We start from the raw sequence: 23191 nt of genomic DNA, 5'->3' as shown, positions 1-23191 counted from the left end.
CACTTCTCCATTAAAGCCATACTATGTACCTTAACAAAACTCATGCTGCTGAATGCACACTGTTAATCTTGCGGTACAAGAAATCTAGGAGCCCTGTGAGACTGCGTTGTATACTGGGATTGTGCCCTACGTGGAAATAAATGTCTACTGCATTCGGTTTACTCAGATACAGTATGATCAGTGAAAAGACATGCCAGTCTTGCCTTATAAGGAATCATAGTGTAATAAAATCAAAATTAAAAAAATATTTTTAAAAGAGCTCTTTCTGGCTTATCTCAAACATCATCTTAGTTGTCTATAGAAGACTATCTCAACAGGCTTACTTGGTGGAATTAAAACAGTCATATCTCTTTACTGAAACTAGAGACTTTTTATTTGCATTACACCAGCTACACGATGTTGACTATCACAGCCAGAAGCCAACTAAAATATCTAAGAATAATTGTATACTTTAGATGATATGATTTTTTTTTTGGAAAATTACGCTTGTAATAAAATAATTATCACAGGTTAAGGTTGGAAAGGATCTCTGAGGTCATGTGGTCCAATGCCTCTGCTCAAGTAGGGCCACCTAAAGCCTGTTGCCAAGGTCAATCTTCAGTAAGCTTTTCAATAGCTTCAAGAAATTAGATATCAAAAATGGGCATATATAGGCAAGCTGTGCCGGTGCTTCATCACCCTCACAGGAAAGAAGTTTTTCCTGATGTTCAGTCAGAACTTCCATTATTTCAGTTTGTGCCCATTGCCTCTGGTCTTCTCACTGGACACCACTGAAAAAAGCCTTGCTCCGTATTTCTGCAGACACCTCCTTCATCTATTTGAACTGTCTGATTAGATCCCCGGAAACTTCTTTTCTCCAGGCTGAGCAGTCCTTGTAGTAAGAATTCCTTGAAGGGGAGATGCTCCAGTGCCTTCACCATCTTTGTGGCCCTTTGCTGGACTCTATCCACTATGTCCATTTTTCTCTTCTACTCAGAAGCCCTGAACTGGATCCAACACTCCAGATGCTGCCTCACCAATCCTAAGCAAAGGGGAAGGATCACCTCCCTCAACCTGCTGGCGATATTTGCCTAATGCAGCCTTGGATACCATTAACTTTCTTGGCTAGAATTCCTTATTAGGGAAACAAACACTGACTCCACAGCAACAAATTATTAATTTGTATTCTCTCAAAACATCTGATATTGCCAACTGCTGCCTTGTCACCTTAGCTTTAAAAACAAATCTTCACTGATCTGAAACACAGAACTCAAAGGAAACGAAAACTTACCAGAAAAGACCCCTCCTAAGAGTAGTGTAACCTGTCAAGCAGTGTGATCTGTAAAAAAAAAAGCCACAAGAGGTTATAAACTAGAGATATTAGATCAACAGAACAAACCTTCATAAGCTTACTTGGGAAAACTTTAATATCCAATTATATTCGTCCTATACACTTGGGTTAAAAAAGCAATTCTGAAAGCTTCAAACACTTATATCTGAAGATGTGGTTGTCTAGTCAGAGAACTAGTTGAGGAGGATGTTTGATATTCCAGAAGAAAGGCTGCGCTTTGTGCTATGGCTGCGCTGTTGCATGTTGCCTCACTGTGGGAGTCACAGGTGCACTGTTCTATCCAAACTCCTTCCCTTTGGGTTGTGAACACCTCTGAAAACACTTTAGCTGATGAGAGGGGTATTTAACATGCAGATTTTTCCATATTCTGTCCCTTCAAAACATTAAAGTGATATGAAGATAAAACAAAAAATATCTGCTCTAATATTTATTTGTGATTACTGAAAGAAAAGTAAAATATATCACCTTACACTTGGATCAAAGATTGTGGTGAACTTTGGAGTGACTTTTTAAGATCTGATCTATGTTTTTTATTTCAAAAAAGAAGCTGGTGGAGGGAACATGGATTTTATTTTCCTTGACTAGCACTTCACAGTAATATAATTAAGCTGTTTAGCTGTGAATTCTAATTGATGTATGTCTTTTATTAGCCCGGATTAGATAAGAGAAGAATCAGAAGTCTGCCTAGTTAGTTCCTCTACTATGGAGAAAAAAGGAACAACTTACTGGTGAGAGAGGAGTGCATGAGTTAACTAGACCATCAGGAAGGATCAATGGTTTAAAACCCTGTGGTGATAAAACTGAAATATCCTTCTATTTTTTTCTTCCTGGACTCCAGAATAAATTTATAAGCAGTTTTTACTTTCATTCCAGAACTACTGTTCAGCAAGACAGTTTAAAATGCAAAATCCCTGTCTCAAGTGAAAAGACATACAAATTAAAAATCTACAAGGTGAGATCCATTCCACATATTTTAGACGGTGCTTGGCTTGAATTTTAAGTTTTCAGCACTGGGAAGAAACTAATTTCTCCCAAAGTAAATGCTTAAGTTTTACTAAGATCAACAGGAAACCTCCAGGTGAGAAGCCAGTCTGGTTAACTGAACTGATTTTTTCTGTCTATGAATACTACACCAATTGTTCAGGAACTTTTTGACATCCATTGGGACTCATTACACATAGCCTTGCTTCTTCTTTTTCTTCTTCCCCCTCCTCCCCCCCCCCCCCCCCCCCCCCCTTATGTATCTAGTATTTTGAGCATTCACCCAAGTTTTGCCACAGCCTGATGGAATTTAAAACACCTCAAAATACCAATGCATGGGATGTGCAGCAGCAGGGAATATTTGACCATGCTTTTTGGAGACCCTTTGCAGCAAAGTATGAAAAGATCATGGGACCAGAGAGGTCTTTAGTCTGACCTATCTGTGATTGAAAGAAATAGAGTCCCAGTATGCGCCTGATGGAATTTAAAACACCCCAAAATACCAATGCATGGGATGTGCAGCAGCAGGGAATATTTGACCATGCTTTTTGGAGACCCTTTGCAGCAAAGTATGAAAAGATCATGGGACCAGAGAGGTCTTTAGTCTGACCTATCTGTGATTGAAAGAAATAGAGTCCCAGTATGCTCTTTCAAACATCTGTATGCTTTGCATTAGATCAAGAATGGCTATTGGTAAAAAAGATAAGTATCTACCTGAACACAATTTTTCCAAAAGACAATAATTGATGTGAAAAACTATAGCTATAATCATCTTATGTAGTAACAAAAATACAGTGATGTTTAAATAACTTCTCATGATAAAAATTGGATAGGAATGGTAACAACAATGGTGTTTAAATTCTTAGTAATGCTTAGTACTATGTAGGAAGGCAATGTATGTCTAAGTTAATATTGTAACTTTATGTATTTGTTAAATATCTACTACATGAATCTAAATAAATTGTCAGATTAGTAGAAAAGAAATGCTTAATATAAAATGAAATCAAGATCTATTAGTTGTTTTAATGTAGCATAATTGTGTTATACATTCTCCAATAAAAGGACACTGGATGTGTTGATGGCACTAAAGACTTTAAAAGTAGGTATAACATAATCTAATTCTGTGTATCTACATGGTATATATGTCAATTTGAGCAAGTCATCCTGCACTTCTTCAGTAGTTAAAGGAGGGAAACAGACACTTTTAAGGCATAAACCCTAGTGTGTGATGTCACTGCTGCGAGGAGATGTATCATACCACTAGAAGTGTTTATTTTCTAATAATTATAATGGATCCTACTACAATTAATTTTAAGGTGAACATTTACAAGATGTGTGGTTCTAATATTAAACTTCCCTCCTACTACTTCTCCATATCCCAATTCAGATAATGTTCTTCCTGTTCTTCACTCATCCTTTCTAGGGCTTTGCTGACAGTCTGCACAACTGTATGTGAGTCTTTTTTTTTTTCTTTCCTTTTTTTTCCCTCTCTTCTAAACGTGTATACATTAGATAGAATTGTCACAATTAAGTTCTGGGTGCTCAAGATTCCATTACATGTTCAAATTTTCTTTGAATTTACAGTTACAACTTTTTTGATTTAGCAGGATGACTTCAGATGTCATAGACTGATTCCAGTTACTTGGCTAGTTACATGTATCATTACTTTGGAAGCTGCCTGGGATAAGTTTCATTCTTTTTGTCCCCAAAGGGTTAAAAATGGTATAATGTGGCAATTGTATTTTTAATGGTAATTAGATGGTGCATTCTTTTCTACAACATATGAAAGAGAAGCAATGAAAGCAGTCATGCTTATCCAAACTAAAATGAATTTTCCATGCATGACTATACACATTGTATCTTGGGTCATAACACATATCAGTCAACAATAAACTTAATGCATCAGCTGAAGAGTTTCAATCTTGTGTCTGTCCAGTTAAAAAAATCCAGTGAAAACCTATGACCAAAGTAAACAAATTTTGAAAACCCCTTCTGAAGGTATTTGATTAATTTTGTGGTTCAGCATTTCAGTATTAACTTCAGAGACCTTGTTGGTCAGACCTCAAACTATCTGTATTTCTGAAATGAAAACAGTATTTAAATGTGTTACTTTGTAAAAAAAAAAAAAAAAAAAAAAAAAAAAAAAAAAAATATCTTGGTGCAGACATTTCTTCTTATTTGGATCATATCTCAGGGAAACAATAGAAAAAAATAAATATGTGGAAACAAAGAGCTCCGAAAACCTCCTAAGCTAGTTTTTCTTTACTCCGTTGTTAATTTACAGGAACATGTATATTAAGAAACACAAAGACAGCAAGACCTCTATAAGCAAACAAGCTTTTCTATCTTATTATTTTCCTCCTGGAAAAGGTTTATAGACCTAGTGTAACACAATTAATAGATACTTTGTTAGACCAAATATAAGACAATGAACAGCTAGTTTGTTCTCTGAATGACTGGCAGGTTTTGGAGAACAAAGTTGTGAGAATGCACTAGAAATAAAAATAAAAAGACTAATAATTCTGATACTGAGCTATGCAATTTTTTCATAGGTAATAGATAACAGGGTGAGGAGGGAGTTTATCTAACTGATTTATGAATTAGATTTATTTCAAGAAATGAAACCTAGAATTTTTACATTGCTTAATTTACTAAACTCATTAAAATTCCAATTCTGAATTAGTAGGTTGCAAAAATAATGTTTTAGCTAGTGCTATACATTTATTTTGGTACATCATTGCATAATATGGTAAATTACTGTTTTGCTTTAACATTTTACAGAGTGGTTTCATCTTCAGTTCTCCTCTTACAGCTTCTTAAGCATATGCATGACTGAGAGACAAACATTAGTGAAATGAGATACACATTAAATCAATGACTTCTCCAACGTCAAAATCCAATAGTTCTGTTAAGACTTCTGCTCATTTGCTTGTTGTGTGTACAATTATTAGTTTCTAACCAATATGGTTTTCTGCTTTAAAAGACACTCAGTTTCATATTCCACATGTAATAATACTAGTATCTTACCTTGATCTTACTAGGATCTTACCTTGCTTTTAAAGCTGCTGTGTAATACAGTTTCAAAACATTACCAATGTTCAGATGTAATAGACATGGCAGAGGAAAGGCATCTCTGTGGAGTACTTCTTTCATAACCTTACAGTCTATGGCTCTCTTGTAAAACAGCGATTTAATGTGATCCATTCCTGAGATTTTTGTGTTCCCTTATGGTCATCTCATCGTTATTGTTCAATTGTTTATTAATAACTCCTCTGACTCTTCTTGTCGCATATCTTAATAACAAAAGCTGTCTGGTTTATAATTGCCTGCAAGCCTTTTTTCCCTACTTTTCTAAAGACAGATATAATGTCTCCCTTTCTCCAATCATAGGTACTTAATTCATTGGCTACTTAGATAGCTCAGACATAGCAGTATTGCACTTAGATATATGCTCAATAAATTAATTTTTTTCATGACCAGATCAACAGATCTGCTTTCTCACTGGAGATTCTTGAATTTTTTGCTAACATATGTAACATAGATACCATTTTCATGAATGTGTCCACTAACTCTTTAAAGATCTTGCTACAGTAAAAAGAAGTTAATGCTGCCCTTAATTTCTTTTAGATGTATTTTCAGGTTAGTAGCATTTATCTCTTTCTGCAATATTTACTTTTTTGTCTTATCACTGATTTTTCTAAAACCTCTGTTGTACATTCACCAGTCTTACTTTCATCCTGTTCTTAATAAGAACATTTCATTCCTGTCTATATTTCATTCTCTGAACTTGATAACATAATTACTGTTGAGCTTTTCCCAGTTTAATATCTGTAATCATTAAGGAAAAAAGAAAATGAGCATTAATACTTTCTACATTTTACAATATTCCCTTTCCTGTAAAGCACACTGGTTCTCTTAGTAGTTAATTGCCTGCATGTCTTAACCTCACAGCACTTACTTTCCTATTTTCAGAGATTTGAGAATAGGTGTATTGTTTTCCTTTCCTGATAGTGAACATGCTCATGTTTTCTTTAACTTTTTTTTTTTTTTAATAAGGAAGTAATTTTATTTAAGAAAAAGATTATTGCAGTACAGTCAATATATTTTTTATTGTTTGCTTTTGCCCAGTGACATTTTACTATATTAGAGAACTATTATTTCATGCACAAAAATATCACTTTGTTCTTACTGTTTCTTTCCTTGTCTTTCCTTAGCTGTCAGTACTCTTACTCTGGAGAGTAAGGACTTAAAGATCTCTTCCCTTTCATACAACAGTTAAGGAATATGAATCAGAAAATCATGTCTGAGCAGCTGCTACAGAGACAAAAAATGCAAGAAGCTGAAATTTGTGGATCAAAATGGCTATCAATTAAGAACAAACTGGTATTTCCTTCACAGGTCTGGCTATCCATTCTGACAAAAAATGGATGACTGGGAAAGCAGAAAGTAATCTCATCTCCTGGGTCACTGAATGCTGTTTAATGCTAAAACAGCAAGTTTACTACCCAACAGTAAAACCCAAAGAGTAGATATATGGAGAAGCAAGTGCCAAGGGTGTTTGAAAGTCTCAGGTGACAGTGAACAATTCATTAGCTGTAGAGTCCTGTACCCTGACACAGCTGTTCCAGTTCCTGTATCCTGTTCCAGCTGACACAGACTGGAAATACAAAAAGTAGCTAACATGTTAAGAGAAGGTAAAAGTAAATTTGACACAAATAAAAGTCTTAGAAAGATAAATGTTAACAATCCTGCATCTGAGTATAGTTTTCATACAGATTTATGACTTGGTAAAAAAAAAAAATAATAAAATCTATGTGGGCTTATCCAAGAAATTTCCAGTAGATGGAAAACTGATGAAGCTGACATTTAGACATAGGTTGAAAGAAAAGTTTCCAAGATCAAAAAAGTCCCATTAGCTTTTGAGGATTATGTATAAAATACTTGATATACTTATCATGCATGGTATTGACATCCTATCTTTTGACTCACAGCATAGAGTGTGCCTAGTTACTTTCAACATCATGTTATTTAGAATCTTTGTATGAGTTTTGTTTAATTTTAAAAGTAACAATGTAAAATCTACTCATGATGAGATAGCCTAAAATAACTCTCTCTGTGAAAGTCTGTATTAAAAAATATCTAACTCTGTCAATGTTACAGCATGATCCTTAAAAAAAAGGAAATAAAATTAACTTGAAAATCACAAAAAACCCCACTACAGCATCATTTTTAGCCTTTGCAAAAAATGTACTAACAGCACAAGTAAACATTACTGCATGTAACTGCTAAAATATATACTGACAGATTTTTAAGCAATATTAATAATCTGTACATGACCATTGCCAACAATTAATCTTTAAAAGCAGCAGAGTAACTTACAGTTGCGTGGAGGACAAACACTGAGTAAAAATTACTGTGGATGACGTTAGATATCAGCATGTACAACTATAACATATTGAGTGGGATAATTTCCTAAGTGAAGTCTCTGTTTCACTGTGTTTAACGGTGGCTGTCAACTCTTAACAGCCTTCTTTAGTAGAATTTCCTCATTTCACAACAGGAAAATATTCTGCATATACCTAACTGATACAAATACAACTTTATTCATTTCTGTTGTTAACTACTTAGTAGGTATAGAGAGACATGGTGTCAACCAAAGATAGGACAAGATGAAAAGTAAAAAGATCAAGATGAAAAGTAAAAATCTGTTGTTCTTGTCCATTTAATAGAATCATAGTATGGTTTGGGTTGGAAGGGACCTTAAATTTCATCTAGTTCCAACCCCCAGGTAGGTTCCAACAAGGCTGTGTTGCTCAGAGCCCCATCCAGCCTGGCCTGGAACACTTCCAGGGGTGGGCCATCCACAGTTTCTCTGGCCAGCCTGTGCCAGTGCTTCACCACCCTCACATTTATTTTAGTAGAGAGCAAAAGACATAACAGTAACAAGAATTAGCCAGCAGATACATGGATTAAGTCAATAAAACAGTTCAAAGACAACACTGATTTATTTCATAGTTACTGAAAATGTGAAAATATTATAAAGTTAAAATAAATGAGAATCAGTTGCTACTATTGATTTCTGACATGAGTATAAATTTTTGAAACCTGTGTCTGTTTACAAGCTTTGCTAGTTCCTGCATAGTGGAACTAGAAGCCAGAGAAGCCAAAGATAGGCTGTCAGTGAAATTTAACTCAGCTAGAGAAATGCAGAACATGAATGAATGCTACTAATCCACAGAGGTAAAAAAATATTATTCTGTTACACATCAGCCGAAGTATATGGTTCAAAGTATATGGAAGATGCATTTAATGATAAATGAAAAGCCACTCAAGAATTTGTACTGTCTTAATTTCTAGAAGGACAAAAAAGGCTTCGTTACTACTATATTTCCTCCTTTCCAGAAGCAGGATTTCAAACCTTTGCACTGAATCTTAACTGAAATCCCTCTAGTTTTTTTTATTTTGACACATACAAAAAGGTTCTTTTTTTTTTTTTTTTTTCATTTCTGAGATAGAATTTGTTTGCATTTACATCTGAAATGCTTTATTCTGAAAGATGGTATTTAGAGTCATAAAATTGTCTGTATGGATTCTTCCATTACTCTTTCAAAAGAAGTGCAAATATTAGATCTTCTGTATGGACATTTTATGCATGTGTTACTTACATGTGTACAGATGAACATGTTTATATGCTATGACTTGAAGAAGTCAAGAAAAAGTAAGAGTAATGTAATAGGTGTATGAAGATTCATTGCAGCTAATATTATAAAAAAAGATATCCTTTTATGGGCCCATCAGAAAGGCCAAGAGGTCGGTCATATTTTTTTCCAGAATTCACCTGTGAATTGTTTTTGAAAATGAAGTTATTAACAGTTTAGTAGGAATGCTGCTAGTGATAGCCTTATTATTAAAGACAAGGAACTTGCATGAAATGAAATGGAGTTCAACATTTTTGGCTGGAAATCAGTGGCGGCATACTTTATAAACAGCTGAAAGACTTCTTTAGTATGTATCAACTTCAATATTATTGCAAAGGTAGCAACTTCACATAAGTTATAAATATAGCCAGTTAGTGTTAACACCGAGTGGAACAATTCAAACCAACAGAGAATAAGATCATAGAATTCCCTGTAAAAGGAGACCATATACGAAATATAGAAATATATATTATTATAATATAATGAAAATAAGAATATCCACTATTCCATACATATATATTTAATTAATAAATATATAAACTAATATATAGACTAAATACAATACTCTGTATAACATAAAAGAACTTTCTGACATTGTAAAAATTGCAAGTACCAACACTACAGCAACTGGAGGCTTATTTTTTTTAGCGAGGGGAGTTGTCTGTATTATTAGTCTACTACTTCCCAAATTCTGTTAGCTTTTATAAAGTAATACATGGCAAAAATGAGAGTTACATCACGTTTAAAATAGTGGATCTCATTATATGGTCATGTCCTTTTACAAGCTGATATAATTGGAATTCACCCAATATATTAACAATCTTATGTTGTGTATTTGGGGTCCTCACTAAAGTCTGCTATAAACTTGTTCTTGTTTACATTTCTAAGAATCTGATTTCTTCAGGGGGCCATAAATCGTGATTTTTGTTATTGCTTTGGGAGGTGTGTGTGCAGAGCTTTCTTCCTTAAGTATTTACGATTGTGATGCTGTTATTGAGGACAAATTTCACAATGCTGACTGGAACAACAATTTTACATTTAGTTTGTGCAGAAGATTTATTCAGTATTAGATATAGCAGGAAGAAATCCAGTCAAATCAAAATCAAAAGATTGCTTTAAAAAGACAACTGGATGCATTTGTCTGAGAAGGAAAGTGACTAGTGGTTTTCCTTTTCTTTCAATCTGATTTTTTCTTCAACAAACAAAAGAAGGGAAAACCAAATTATATGTGGTACAGTTCATGAAGGACTGTATCCCATGGGAGGGACCCCACACTGGAGCAGGGGAACAGCATGAGGAAAGAGCAGCATAGAAGAGGCGTTATGAACTGACCACAACCACCATTCCCCATCCCCCTGAGCCACTCTGCAGGGGGAGGAGGTAGAAAAAACAGGAATGAAGGACTGAAGTTGAGCTTGGGAAAAGTGGGGAGTAGGGGGAAAGTACTTTTAGTTTTGTCTTTGTTTCTTGCTATCCTATTCAGTTATTAATTGGAAATAAATGAAACTCATCTTCCCCAAGTTGAGTCTGTTTTGCTCATGATCTTAATTGATAAGTGATCTCCCTGGTTTGATCTCAGCCTAAGAGATTTTCCTCCATCTTCTTGAGGAGGGAGAGTGAGAGAGTACCTGGGTTAGCCAGCCAAGGTTAACTGCTCACAGCTCCCCTTGGTTCCTCCAGCAGCCAACTCAGCCCTGCTGATCTCCCTGGTACCCAGCCAAGTGTATGGCCACCCAAGTATTTGGCTCACAAAGCTCTTATTCTACTCACTGGTGAGCCTGACTTGCTCGCAGTGATTGCTCACACCGATCTACACAACTACAGCATATGCATGCTCTACTGAGTGTATAAGTAGACACTTAAAACTACTCAGGTTTCAGTAGATCTATGCAAGGACTTTAGTGATCTAAGGGAATTCATGCATCAGATTCAATTATATAAGATATTTTTGAGCTGACACTAATAACATTCTTAGTATTATGCATTTTGTGTATTTTTAATCAGTACTTGTCTTTTTTATTTTTATCAGTTAGTTTACCATGACTCCATTTAGGCAGCATTATAATCCTTATTTCCCTCTAAAAAATAAACTTGCTGATAGATTTGGAGAGGTGTACAAAATATTGCAGCCTAACTCCCTGATGGTTACTGAAAGAATAAAATTGTAGGGGGTTTTGTTCTGTATGATCTATAACATATCTATATGTTTTTAAAAGTTATAATAGTTTAATATGCTAGTTGCAGTTATGTTATATTATTTCAATAAAATTATTTTCATCAGCAGAATAACATTGAACAAGAAATAGCTTGTTATAAAATGCATAAATATGGTTGTTAAAATATGAACTCCCTAACAAAAAGCATTACAACTTTTCTTTTCCCTATAGCATTTGACTGCTTTAGAACTTACCTTTTAAAATAACTTCAACATTTCTGACCTGGATTTAGAAGTCAGATAATGGTGATTAGAAGTCACAGTTACATAATGCTCTATCCAGAAATCTTAAAACATTCAACAGCCTTACAAACCAATTTACCAGTTCTTAAGAAATCTTAAGAAATATAGTGTTTGCCTCTTGAAATATGTGCAATGGGCTTTTTATGTATTTTCCATAACTTCCATATCAAATGCAATCGGTTTAGAAGTGTTAAGATTAACGTTCTTTTCAACTATATTGAATTAGCTGCAGAGATTCTTGAACTTAACCCTTAAAAATGAAAAAAAGCTTAATGTTACCCACTCTCCAGTAACAAGGAAATACTTGAATCAGAAAACTGATATATGTGATATATGGTACAAATACTTTTACAAATAAATATTACGTATCACTCATAGTTATCTGAAGCTCAGCTTCTTTGAGTATCTTGTTTCTGCACATAGAACCTTAATCTGAACTGACTAGCTTGCACTGTGATAAATGACTCTGACTAGAATTTGTTTAATAATCTTATGATGCTATGCAGCCTTGAAGTAAATAAAAAGTATTGATCTCACAGTTGCAAATGCAAAGAAATAAAACAAAATAAACAGCTTCCTGTTTTCATTCACATAAGCAAATGCAATGAACCTTGCATAAAGAATATGAAAAAAGGTTGACATTGCATAACCACCACATATTCACATCTCACTTCAGCCTAGATCTATAAATTTTCCTCCAGTTTCTCTAAACAGTGATTATTTAATCCATGAATAAAATCATAAAAATAAATTAATGAAAAAAATAATGAGTGTTCCATTATTTCAGTCTAAGTCAAACATTTGGAATCATTTTGATTTTCTTAAGAGCTCTTCCTTTGGGACTAACCATTATATTAATCAGAATATTAGTGAAACTGATGATGTCAGAAACATTGACACTTAAGAACAAATCTGGAAAGATAGAAAACCTGGCAGAGAAAATTTTCAGTAAGAATATTTAGCAAATTTCTACATGGCTTTAAATATCTGTGGTCAGTCTATGTACAGCTGTTTTTTCATCTTGGCTAGTACTAGCATGTCTAGAACTACCAAAAAAATGAGCAGTTGGGTTCTACCTGGACTTTCAAACCTGTACATCAAGCCTATAAAAGGCCCTTCCCAAATTTTATGCTGTCAGATGTCAGAGATGTCTTTTTAATGCCCTTTTTCTTACATGTCTTCAACTTTTAAATTTTTGGTTTGGTTTGTTGGTGTTTTGGGGTTTTTTTGTGTTACGGTACAGGTGTATGAATGAAAGTTGGGGCAATTTATCTCTGTCACATTAGCTTCACTCTCCATAATATTATTCACACTGAAGCTGTCTTTTGTTTCTTTTATATGTCTTTTAAAAGCTATTAACCCGATTCTGCATTGCATGGCATTTTGAGTAGTCATTTATATCTGTGCAATGTGAATGCAAACTGAATATAATTTGATTAAGTTCTGATTAAAGCATTGTTTTGTTCAGAACTCCCTAAAGAAAGAGCCCGACTGTGAATTATCATGACAATCATCTTTATGAGAAGGGTAGAAAAGGTGAATGAACTTGTAATGGGATTATCATAATGTCCTGGTTTTTATACATTTTTCTCAAAATCTCAGTTTCAAATGGTTTTAGCCATCTGATTTCCATTAAAGTCAGTTGGAGTCATGTGGCTTAAATACCACATGGCACCATGCAATGCAGGGGAAATAATTATGGGTAGTATAATTGCATAAGACTAAACTCATATTGCTTCCAGAAGATGTCCCAGCTGTGTTATCTGTGTAGATTTCTGTGCATTTAAAATCTGAGTTGTCCCTGGTATGAAACAAATTTAAAATAGCAAGTTTTTGAAACACTTTTATAGCAAGTGTGGACAGTTTTTTGATGCTGGAAGGCTAGTAGTTACAGAGGAAGTATAATAAAATTACAATAGACAGGTACACTAGAATGCCTGGTTTCCTAATTAAGTGATAATAGTACTATTGTGCTATTTTATGGGGTTATAATCCTGTTCCCATACTGAGGCTGAAGGATGAACACTTTTTTCCAAGACTGGAACTACATTATTGACTCATAAAACAGTGCAGCGGCACATTGTGGGTATGATGTTACTAGCATTAGTGCTCCTGTAGCCTTTTGTACTTTTTAACTGTTTAGACAGTCTAATGAAAATCTGGTTAGAGTTATATGTTGTTTATGAATACATAGGGTGAGATGATACTGAGTTTGGAACTGGATAAGTAAGTAAAACCACAGATTGCGTGAAACAGTTCTGCCAATTACTACTTTGCAAATATATTCATACCACTTCGAAAGGAAAGTAAAAAACATGCGAGTAATAATGCTGGTTTTCTGTTTGCATACAACTGTGGGACTATTGACTTACACTATGCCTTTAGTCAACTCAGTGAAGTAAACTGCATAATGCAGAAAATGCTGCCTTAAGGTTGATCTACAAACATCTATATTTTGCATTACTTGTGTGAACAGCCATAATGAATCAATGTAGCTACTCAGATATGTAAATTTACCCACATATATTAGAAGATTCAGGGTCAGAATCATAATTCCTTCCAGTCTTACTTTCCACATTTTGGTATTAGAAAGTAAGAATAAGCCTTTCTCATTACTAATGTAAACCAAAAAGTATATATGTGGAAGGCAGCCACTGGCTGCAGATTATCCACTGAAGCAGGGGAGTTGCCTAGCTAACGGTCAATGGACAAAGCACACCACATATGTGCAATGATGCAACACACATTGTCTGACAGCTGTAGGCAGGCTAAACTTCATTCTTAGTTCAAGACTTTTCTAGTTCCTTATTTAGAATCTGACAAAACTCTCATTCCTTTCTATGCTAGAAAGCTTAATTGCTATATCTCATATGTGCTGACACCTTCATTGCTACCCTTTCAATCAGATGCTTTCATTTGTCCAGTGGAATGTCTTTGGCAATTAAGTGTCCTAGAAATTTCCAGTTTCTTCTCTAGCTACTTTTTGAAAAGTGATGAATACCTAACTGGTTGAAGACGAATGGTAAAAATCTATCCCAAGCTACAGTGAAATATAAATTAAAACTCAATGGAACACAAAATTGAGTAGTACAATCCAGTAAATGAAGCTGGAAATGAAACTAGGGAGACACACGTTCTGTTCTTTGTTTGGGTGTGACTTTGTCCAGTTACAATGTGGTTCAACTAATAAATCAATGAACCAAGTCACCTTACATTTTTAAATATCTCATCCCTGGGATTCCAACTGTCCCTGAAGTATGGCTTTCATCCTTTCAGAAGACTATACATGATGATGAATGAAATAAATTTTGTGTATTTGTTAAACAGATTTATGTGTTTGCACACAGAGTAGAGGCACTATTAAAAACTAAGTAACTTTAATCAATTTTGTTTAATATTTTAGGTGTTAGAACTACTAGCAATGATCTTCCTACAGTTTAACTCAAGAGCACATTGGCTGCCTATTGCAGTATTGCAGTCCTGTTTTTAACCAAATTTTCAACACCAGTCTTAATGTAAAAACAATTTGTTTGTTTTTCTTTCTAAACCCACATTTTTTCTTCCAAAACACAGAAATATCCAAATAGTGCTAAAGGGAAAAATGAAAAAAAGAGAAAGGAAAAAAAAATGGTTAGAAATTCTATAACTTAAAAGAATCCCTACTATTTAACTTATGATTATATTTTAAAATTTATGATTTAAAATGAAAAAAAGTTTTGAAAGATGAGGATACAAGACACCTTTGTAATCATCACATGAAGTGCAGAGCAGGACCTTTATTCTACCGCTACAAAGAAACTGGAATGGATGCTTGGCTACCATATTTATCAGATAGTGAAAGCATCTTGCTCAACATGCCATTTTCTCATGGATATGCTTAGCTATATATTATTCAATTATCAGAGTATATGCAAAAATATATAATCAGTGACTGTCTCATCTTTTTACAGAGTTTACCTCATTACTTCCTTTTCCTGCTTTACAGACTTTAGTGCGAAATGAATTATTACAATTTAGTACTCCAATCAATTTAGAATTTGAAAATTTGATGCTTGTTGATGTTAAAAATCAGTATGTGCTAATATACTTTGCATTGTGTAAGGTAGCAATGCCATTTTGACTTTGGCAAAATGGCTAACATTAAAAGTTGCTTAGAACAAGTTGCTTTGAAGAATGTATTGTTTTCTTCAATAGTTCTAGTGTTCAAATGATGGAGGTTCAAAAGATTATAGTATTTTACAGGATAGCACTTAAGAAATTCTCTCACTGCTGTCAGTATGAATATTAACCACCAGTACCTCATTTACCAGAAGAAAACCAGTAAGTTCCTGAACTTAAATATGTATCTTCTGCATATTGTCCTATTCCAGAAATATTTCACTACAGAAAAGATTTCAGTCTAAAAATTATTGAAGGAAAAGCTTCATTTTAGGACTTTTTTAAATATTTCGATTTAGTGGAGAAAAATTAGACAATGATTTGACCAACTAGCATATCTTTGTTGTATGTCTGCCACAGAAATGTCTCATTGTCTGAGAACAATGACAAATCTGTGAGTCTCCCAATTTTATTTTTTTTTCTTGTGTATGACCTGCACTGCCCTCCTGAGCTCCTATTTTACATTCTTCAGTTTTATTCCCATGACCAGCTTAATCAAATTGCATGTACGGTATAAAATTTGCTTAGAAGTGGAGCTATGCTACTGCTGTGGAAGCCTTTTTTCTTTTTTTCAGCAAACACAACATGCTGCAGTTATTCATTTGTGTTACTGCTGACACAATAGACGTTGTCTCTTTCCATGTTCAACTACATACAACAAGCTGACAGTGTAATATTTCAGTATCTGTGAAGGCAATAGAATGCTTTGCCTTTTATATCACTGCATAACTATTAAATAATTAATCCTATACCGTCCCTGTAAGGTTGATAAGTATTATCCCTCTCTTATAGATGAGGCAGTAAACACCAAAGACTAAATTCTATTTACATCAGCAGAGGGTTATTAAGGATTTTCTAGAACATTACAAAGTTAAAGAGCCTCTAGGTCCTAATTCTGTGGCCAGTCCAATGGTCTAAACTATCTAATAATAAACACATTTTAGTGCTTCTCTTACAGAACCACAGATCATCCCCAAATATAATGGATACAAAAGGGTATAATTTATCCACTACATCTGATGTTCTCCAGGAGGCTATAAAGACATGAACTGCAGAATAATTTCCTCTCTTGCAGTTATATTTTCTAGTTCCTTCCTTTTGCCACTAAAAGAAAAAGCAATGCAGCCTCAAGTCCATTTATTATTTAAGAAAAGTGAGAAGCTATTTTAATCTCATTCTGGTGAATCCTTTTTAAGATCTATCATTCAATTACTTTTGTGTTATGCAGCATTTGCCTATGGTAAGATGTAATACATGCAGCTTGGCACAGAGTAAATGCAGGAAAACAATAGAAATCTTAGTATTTTCACGTTATTAAAAAATCAGCACTGCAAGCTGAATGCCAGCTGCTAAACATACCATAAAAGCCAATAAGACAATAATAGGTAGGAGCAGGGTGATGCAGATCTGTAGAAATCTGATTCAACATGTAATGATTTTAATGAGTCATCATTCTAATAGAACACTGACTAAAAAGAAGCTGAACTATCCTCTTCTTCACCATGTACTTCCAGAATATTTCTATTCCCTTGCTACCTCTAGCAAACACTTCTTGCTAGAAAATCTGACTCTACTAGCAAATCAAACAAAGCAGAGTACTAAGGCCAGCTGACACAGGGCTTTCAGGTAAATTCTTAGCCTCCTAAATAAAGGGGCCACACAGAAACTGCTTACTGGGAATTGTCTCTGGCCTAGAATTGTTTGGGAGATTTCTAATCGGCAGAGATCAAAAGATGCCAGAGTCAATTCTGAATAGTTTTAGATAATCAGTTGAAGCCCAGCACCCAGCAATGTACCCAATAACTTTAACCTACTGGCATAAACACAGCCAAAGAAACCAGTGACAGATGTCACCATGCTGTCAGATAAGATTCTGTCCTCATTTTCAGCTTAACTGCAGGAATAAATGTAAGATGAGACAGGAATATCTCCAGTTGAAAGATGTTACAGCAGGTGGTGAATGGTTTCGCATCCCTGAATGTTTGCTGTGCATCAAGTTAACAAAGTGTCTTATTATCATAAAACAAAACCACTGATAATTACTCAGGTGATTACTAGGTTTTGGGTGCCATTTTCTTACATTTACTGACCCCTATTACATCTTAAGTTTTGAACATAAGAGTGGGGGTTTCATCCCACATTACTCTTGATGTTTACAGCCATAATATCCATACTGGTCATCTAGACTCCCTGGAGAAAAAAAAAGAGGAAAAAAAAAAAAAAAAGGCGGGGGAGAGGAAAAAACAAACAACAAAAAGCAATTTTTAGACTACAAGTCATTTTGTCCTCCAGTGACTGCTAAAATCAGGCAATATCAGCCATGCCTGGAAGTGCCTGTTTGTCCCCAATGACTATAGAGAAGGTCTTTATAGGATAATTAGACTGTTGTAGATATCTAAAGGTAAGTGAAATTATTTTGCTCAAGGAGTCTAGGCTGCTAGACATGATTAGCAGAGTACTTTGGACATTAAAGGGCATTGCTCTGACAGGGAAATGAGTTAACTCCTTCCCCTACCCCTTCCTTTACAGTTCTGTTGGGTTTTTTTTTCCTTTTTTTTTTAAACAGAAGCATTTGGCTCATGCTTTCAAGAATTGCAACCAGACTCATTTTCAATAAAACATTGTAGCAAGATATTTGAAGACTTAAGACAGTTTATTTGTCCAGTTTATAAAGCTACTAAAAGTAGCCATGCCTTTCAGCAGAGTGCTTTCATCAGGGTTTTCTGCTTTACCCAGTGTTAACAGTCAATCTAGGAAATGATATTACCTTTCCTTGGTTTGTCTCATATACATTAACACTTGTACTATGGAATCTGTTTTGTTTGATTTTCCCATTATCAGATGTTATATTTCTTTACAATTATTTCTGAGAATTTTTTAACTTCGAGATTTTGATTTATTGTCAATACAAGTGAGCATATTCTGGAGATAATAAGGGAAAAGTCAGTCCATTGAAGCACATAAAATATTCTAGTGTGCAGGAAACCATGCTGAGATTCACAAACAGCAAATTTACTTTTGGACTTTAGGCAAGTCAGCTGATCTACCCTGCAGGGGAAAGTAGGGGGAAAAATAAATTCAGTACCTTGAGGTACTCAGGGTAAAAATCTTTGTAAGTGTATTCATGATTATTAATTGAAAGACCATTTTCCAAATAATCTTAGTCACCTAGATAAACATTTTGAGGGTTAGAGTAGATGACCCTTAAAGATCCCTTCCAACCCAAACTATTCTATTATTCTGTGATGTGGAGTCCACATCATCAGTTACGGCATTCTGCAGGGCACCCAGAAAATTGGAAAATGGAATTTACTGGAGCATACCCCAGATCCTTCTCTGCTATGTGGATTGATCAGTTATGGAACAAAACCAAAATCACATTGGTTGATCTACTGTGAGACTGGGATCAGGAGCAAGGACTGAGGGCAGACTATGACCAGCCAGAAGATTATGTCTACATTCCATTTTCTGGTACAGTTTAAATGTAACTGCTTACTGGGGAATGAATATTTCTTACAGTTCAGGTACATGATTGAGTTGCTCATACTTGAGGTGTTATCCCATGTGAACATAGCCATTGTGACAGTGTGTGAACTTACCTCACGGCAAATTGTCATGGTTTAACCCCAGCTGGCAACCAAGCACCACACATCCTCTTGCTTACTCCCCCTCACTCAGGGGGATGGGGAGGAGAATCAGAAAGGAATGTAAAACTCAAGGTTTGAGATAAGAACAGTTTACTAGGTAAAGCAAAAGCTGTGCACACAAGCAAAGCAAAGCAAGGAATTCATTCACCACTTCCCACTGTCAGGCAGGTGTTCGGCCATCTCCAGTCAAGCAGGGCTCCATCATGTGTAATGGTTACTTGGGAAGACAAATGCCATAATGCCAAATGTCCCCACCTTCCTTATTCTTCCCCCAGTTTATATTCTCAGCATGATGTCATATGGTATGGAATACCTCTTTGGCCAGTTTGGGTCACCTGTCTTGGTTGTGTCTCCTCCCCATTCCTGTGCTCCTCCAGCCCTCTTGTTGGCAGGGCCTGAGAAACTGAGAAGTCCTTTACTCAGTATAAACATTCCCAAGCAACAACCAAACCCATCCATGTGCTACCAACATTGTTCTCACACCAAACCCAAACCACAGCACTGCACCAGCTACTAAGAAGAAAATTAACTCTATCCCAGCTGAAACCAGGACAGAAATATAGGTGCAAAATGAAGTTCTTCAGTCTCAGTAAAATGTTTTAACCAGCTTGTTTTTCTATGGGCTTCTGCAGTTAGGAAGGTACACACGGTTAAGTTGTGTGGATAAGAAGCTGTCTGGATACACAATAAATTTTTAAACTGCAGTAACTGTGTTGCACATCTATGGCTCCAGACACTGAATTGCAAGAGAGATAATCTTTACTGCTTTGTAAATTGGGAGATGAGATCCTGAGTATAGGCTTCCACAAAATGAATATATTTGCAGGATTTGATTTTAGAAAGTACTGGATCCCTCATCATGGAAAAAAAAAACCCAAACACAAACCCAACAAAACAACACAGACACACACAAAGTATTGCTTAATACATATAAGGAAGAGCTCTATGGCATGGATAGTACATCTATTTATATTCTACAAACTTGCCCATAAGTTACTTTGATCTAGCTTACAGTGGACATCAATTACCATTTTAGGAAATATTTATCATGCATGCTGTACCCCATATATAAATAATTTTTTAATGTTGCTCACCAAATCATGACCAAAATACTAGGAAGGATATCAACATATAGAATATCTGAGGGAAGAAGCTAGTATTATGAAGTTAATGCAAGAAGACAAAAAACAAATGCAACTTTGACTGAAGCACTAAGTGAAGAAGCACTAATAGGTAGGAGGGAGGACACCCCTTCAGATCTGGTACATTTTAAAGACTTAATATAACAACCATTACTTGAATTACAGTGGGTTGGGATTCAGACTACAAATATGCAGGCTAAAAGGCTGAAGTCTCATTCTTTTTAACACCAATCTAGTCATTACAGTCAATGGAACCCAGGGAGAGATTCAGTTTACCTTAAAGTAGATACTCTTATACCTGGGGAACTGAATCCTGCTGCAGGCATTCTTCTATTTATTGATCAGATTTTCATGGTGGAAATACACTTAGTTCCACTGTAAACATCCCAAAAGAACCTATCAGTCTCATGAACTCCACCCTGTCATGCAGAGAGGCAACATTTACACCAAGATCCCATCCAGACCAAGGCACTTACTAATACTCATTCTGGCCCAATTCTTCCCTAGACTCCTGCTGTGCATTCATAGGATGTCCAGGGATGTTAAGGGATGGCACACACTCAACGTACAGGACTGTGGGACATCCCAGAGAAGACACCTGTCCCGAAGTCTGCTACAACTGCAGGACTGAAAAGCTTCTGCTTCATCTAAAGAAAAGACAGTGATGAAGTAGGAGGGTCAATAATGGGACCAAGTCACACAGAATTTCTACAGATATACTTAATCTCATATCTGGGAAAAAAGAATACAGTCTTGTTCCCCCTTTGCCCCAAGGTTGCTGGCTACTGAAACAGGCAGTGCTGCAGACACAGGCAGGCTGTAATGTAGTAGTCCTGATGCAACCCTCAGCACAGGAAAACACCACAACTATGGAGAAAAAATATAAAGCTGAAGTAATGGTAGATAGAAATAAATTGTTGAATGGTTTAATTAAAATCTGTAGAGTTACTTCATATTTAACTGCTGGATGGCAATGACTTACGTTCACTTTGTCCTGATCCATTCTTTAGTTTAGAAATTTCTTCATGAGGACTCTGAAGGTTAACTGAAAATACTAGGCAACTATTTTTAACAATGAAAGACTTCTCAAACGTGTGCACAAGAGTAGTGTCAAGATCCAATTTGAATAGAATTTACATGATCTTTCAGATCTTTGAGGGTTTGTTTCCATGTTTACTCCAAAACTATATGAATAACAGGGCTCCCCTCCCCACCCCCCCACCCCCATTTATTATCACAATCCAAACAGCATAAAGCAGGGTTGAGAAGCTTCAAAAATGTTTAAAGAAAATAGCATCAACAAGGACCAGATCAATAGCTACAACCATTTAAAAACAACCTCAGTTAACAATTTTTGCTTATTAATGACATTTTAAGAAGGAAGGATAAATTACTGGTAAAATACTGAATTCTATATTTAAATATAAGTAAATTAAAAATGTGTTTTCATATAACTTAGTAATTTTACTGATTTTATTTATCTATTATCCTTTAACTCTATATTTTTCCAGTTCTAGTAATTTCTTCTGAAAATAAGGTTTAGTTCTAGAAAAGTCACAGATGAGCCATACCTTAATCATTATTTGTGCTATATTATTCAATTTTCTGATTGCTCTGATGGTTTAACCCAGCCAGCAGCTAAGCACCACACAACCACTCCATCAATTCCCCACAGTGGGATGGGGAAAAAGAATCAGAAGGGTAAAAGTGAAAAATCTCTTGGATCAAGATAAGAACAGTTTAACAATTGAATAACAATAATGATAACATCAACAACAATAATTGTAATGAGAAGGAAAATAACAAAGACAGACAAAAAAATCCCAAGACAGACAAATGATGCAAATGAAAACAATTGCTTGCCACCAACCAAGTGATGCTCAGCCAGTCCCCAAGTAGTGTCGTCCCTCCACCAACCTCCCCCCTAGTTTTATTGCTAAGCATGATGTCAAATGGTATGGAATATTCTTTTGGTCCATTGGGGTCTTCCATCCTGGCTGTGCCCCCTCGCTAGGTATTTATACACCCCCCACCCTACTTGCTGGTGGGGTGGAGTGTGAAGCAGGAAAGGCCTTGACTCTGTGTAAGCGCTGCTCAGTGATAAAGGAACATCCATGTATTATCAACACTGTTTTCAGCACAAATCTAAAACAGCCCCATACTAGCTAATGCAAAGAAAATTAACTCTATTGCAATGAAAACAAGCACACTTACTTAGGAGCTGGTATTTGGAACAATAGAAGGAGCGGTAATCCTGGGGACAAAAAAAGAAACTTCAAAATGCTTGGAAGGTGTTAAGTTTATGCCTGCTTAGGAAATAGAGGTGGTGTGAATATTGCCTCAGTCATAAAGCTTGTGAAACTGAGAAACAGCATATTTCTTTTGGTCAGACAAGGACAATTCCATCATAGGTTTCCACTTATTTCTATTTCTAAATTACAAGGTGATGAAAACTTGTGCAGATATATTAAATTAATTCATAAAAAAAATGAGCCAAATGGTTTAGTCACAGGGAAAAGTCCCAGACTTTAGGCTCATCGCACCATCTGTCTAAAAGTTTCATTTTTTTGTTACAATTTTTTAAAGGCTATTTATAGGTAAGTAGAAATATCTGGCATCTTGAAGGGATTCTGCATAATTATTAGTAATCCATTTGTGGGTTTAATCACTTTTTGATCAAACACATGGCCTAGGACTGGCCAGATGGCGTTAAATCAAAAACATTTTAAAAAGGAGGGAGGTGGTCGTTTGGCCAAACTGGAATGGATGACAGAGGA

This window comes from Falco punctatus (genome assembly GCF_963210335.1).
Source record: "Falco punctatus genome assembly, chromosome: 5".
In the NCBI taxonomy this organism is placed as follows: domain Eukaryota; kingdom Metazoa; phylum Chordata; class Aves; order Falconiformes; family Falconidae; genus Falco; species Falco punctatus.
Note: the sequence above shows the minus strand (reverse complement) of the source record.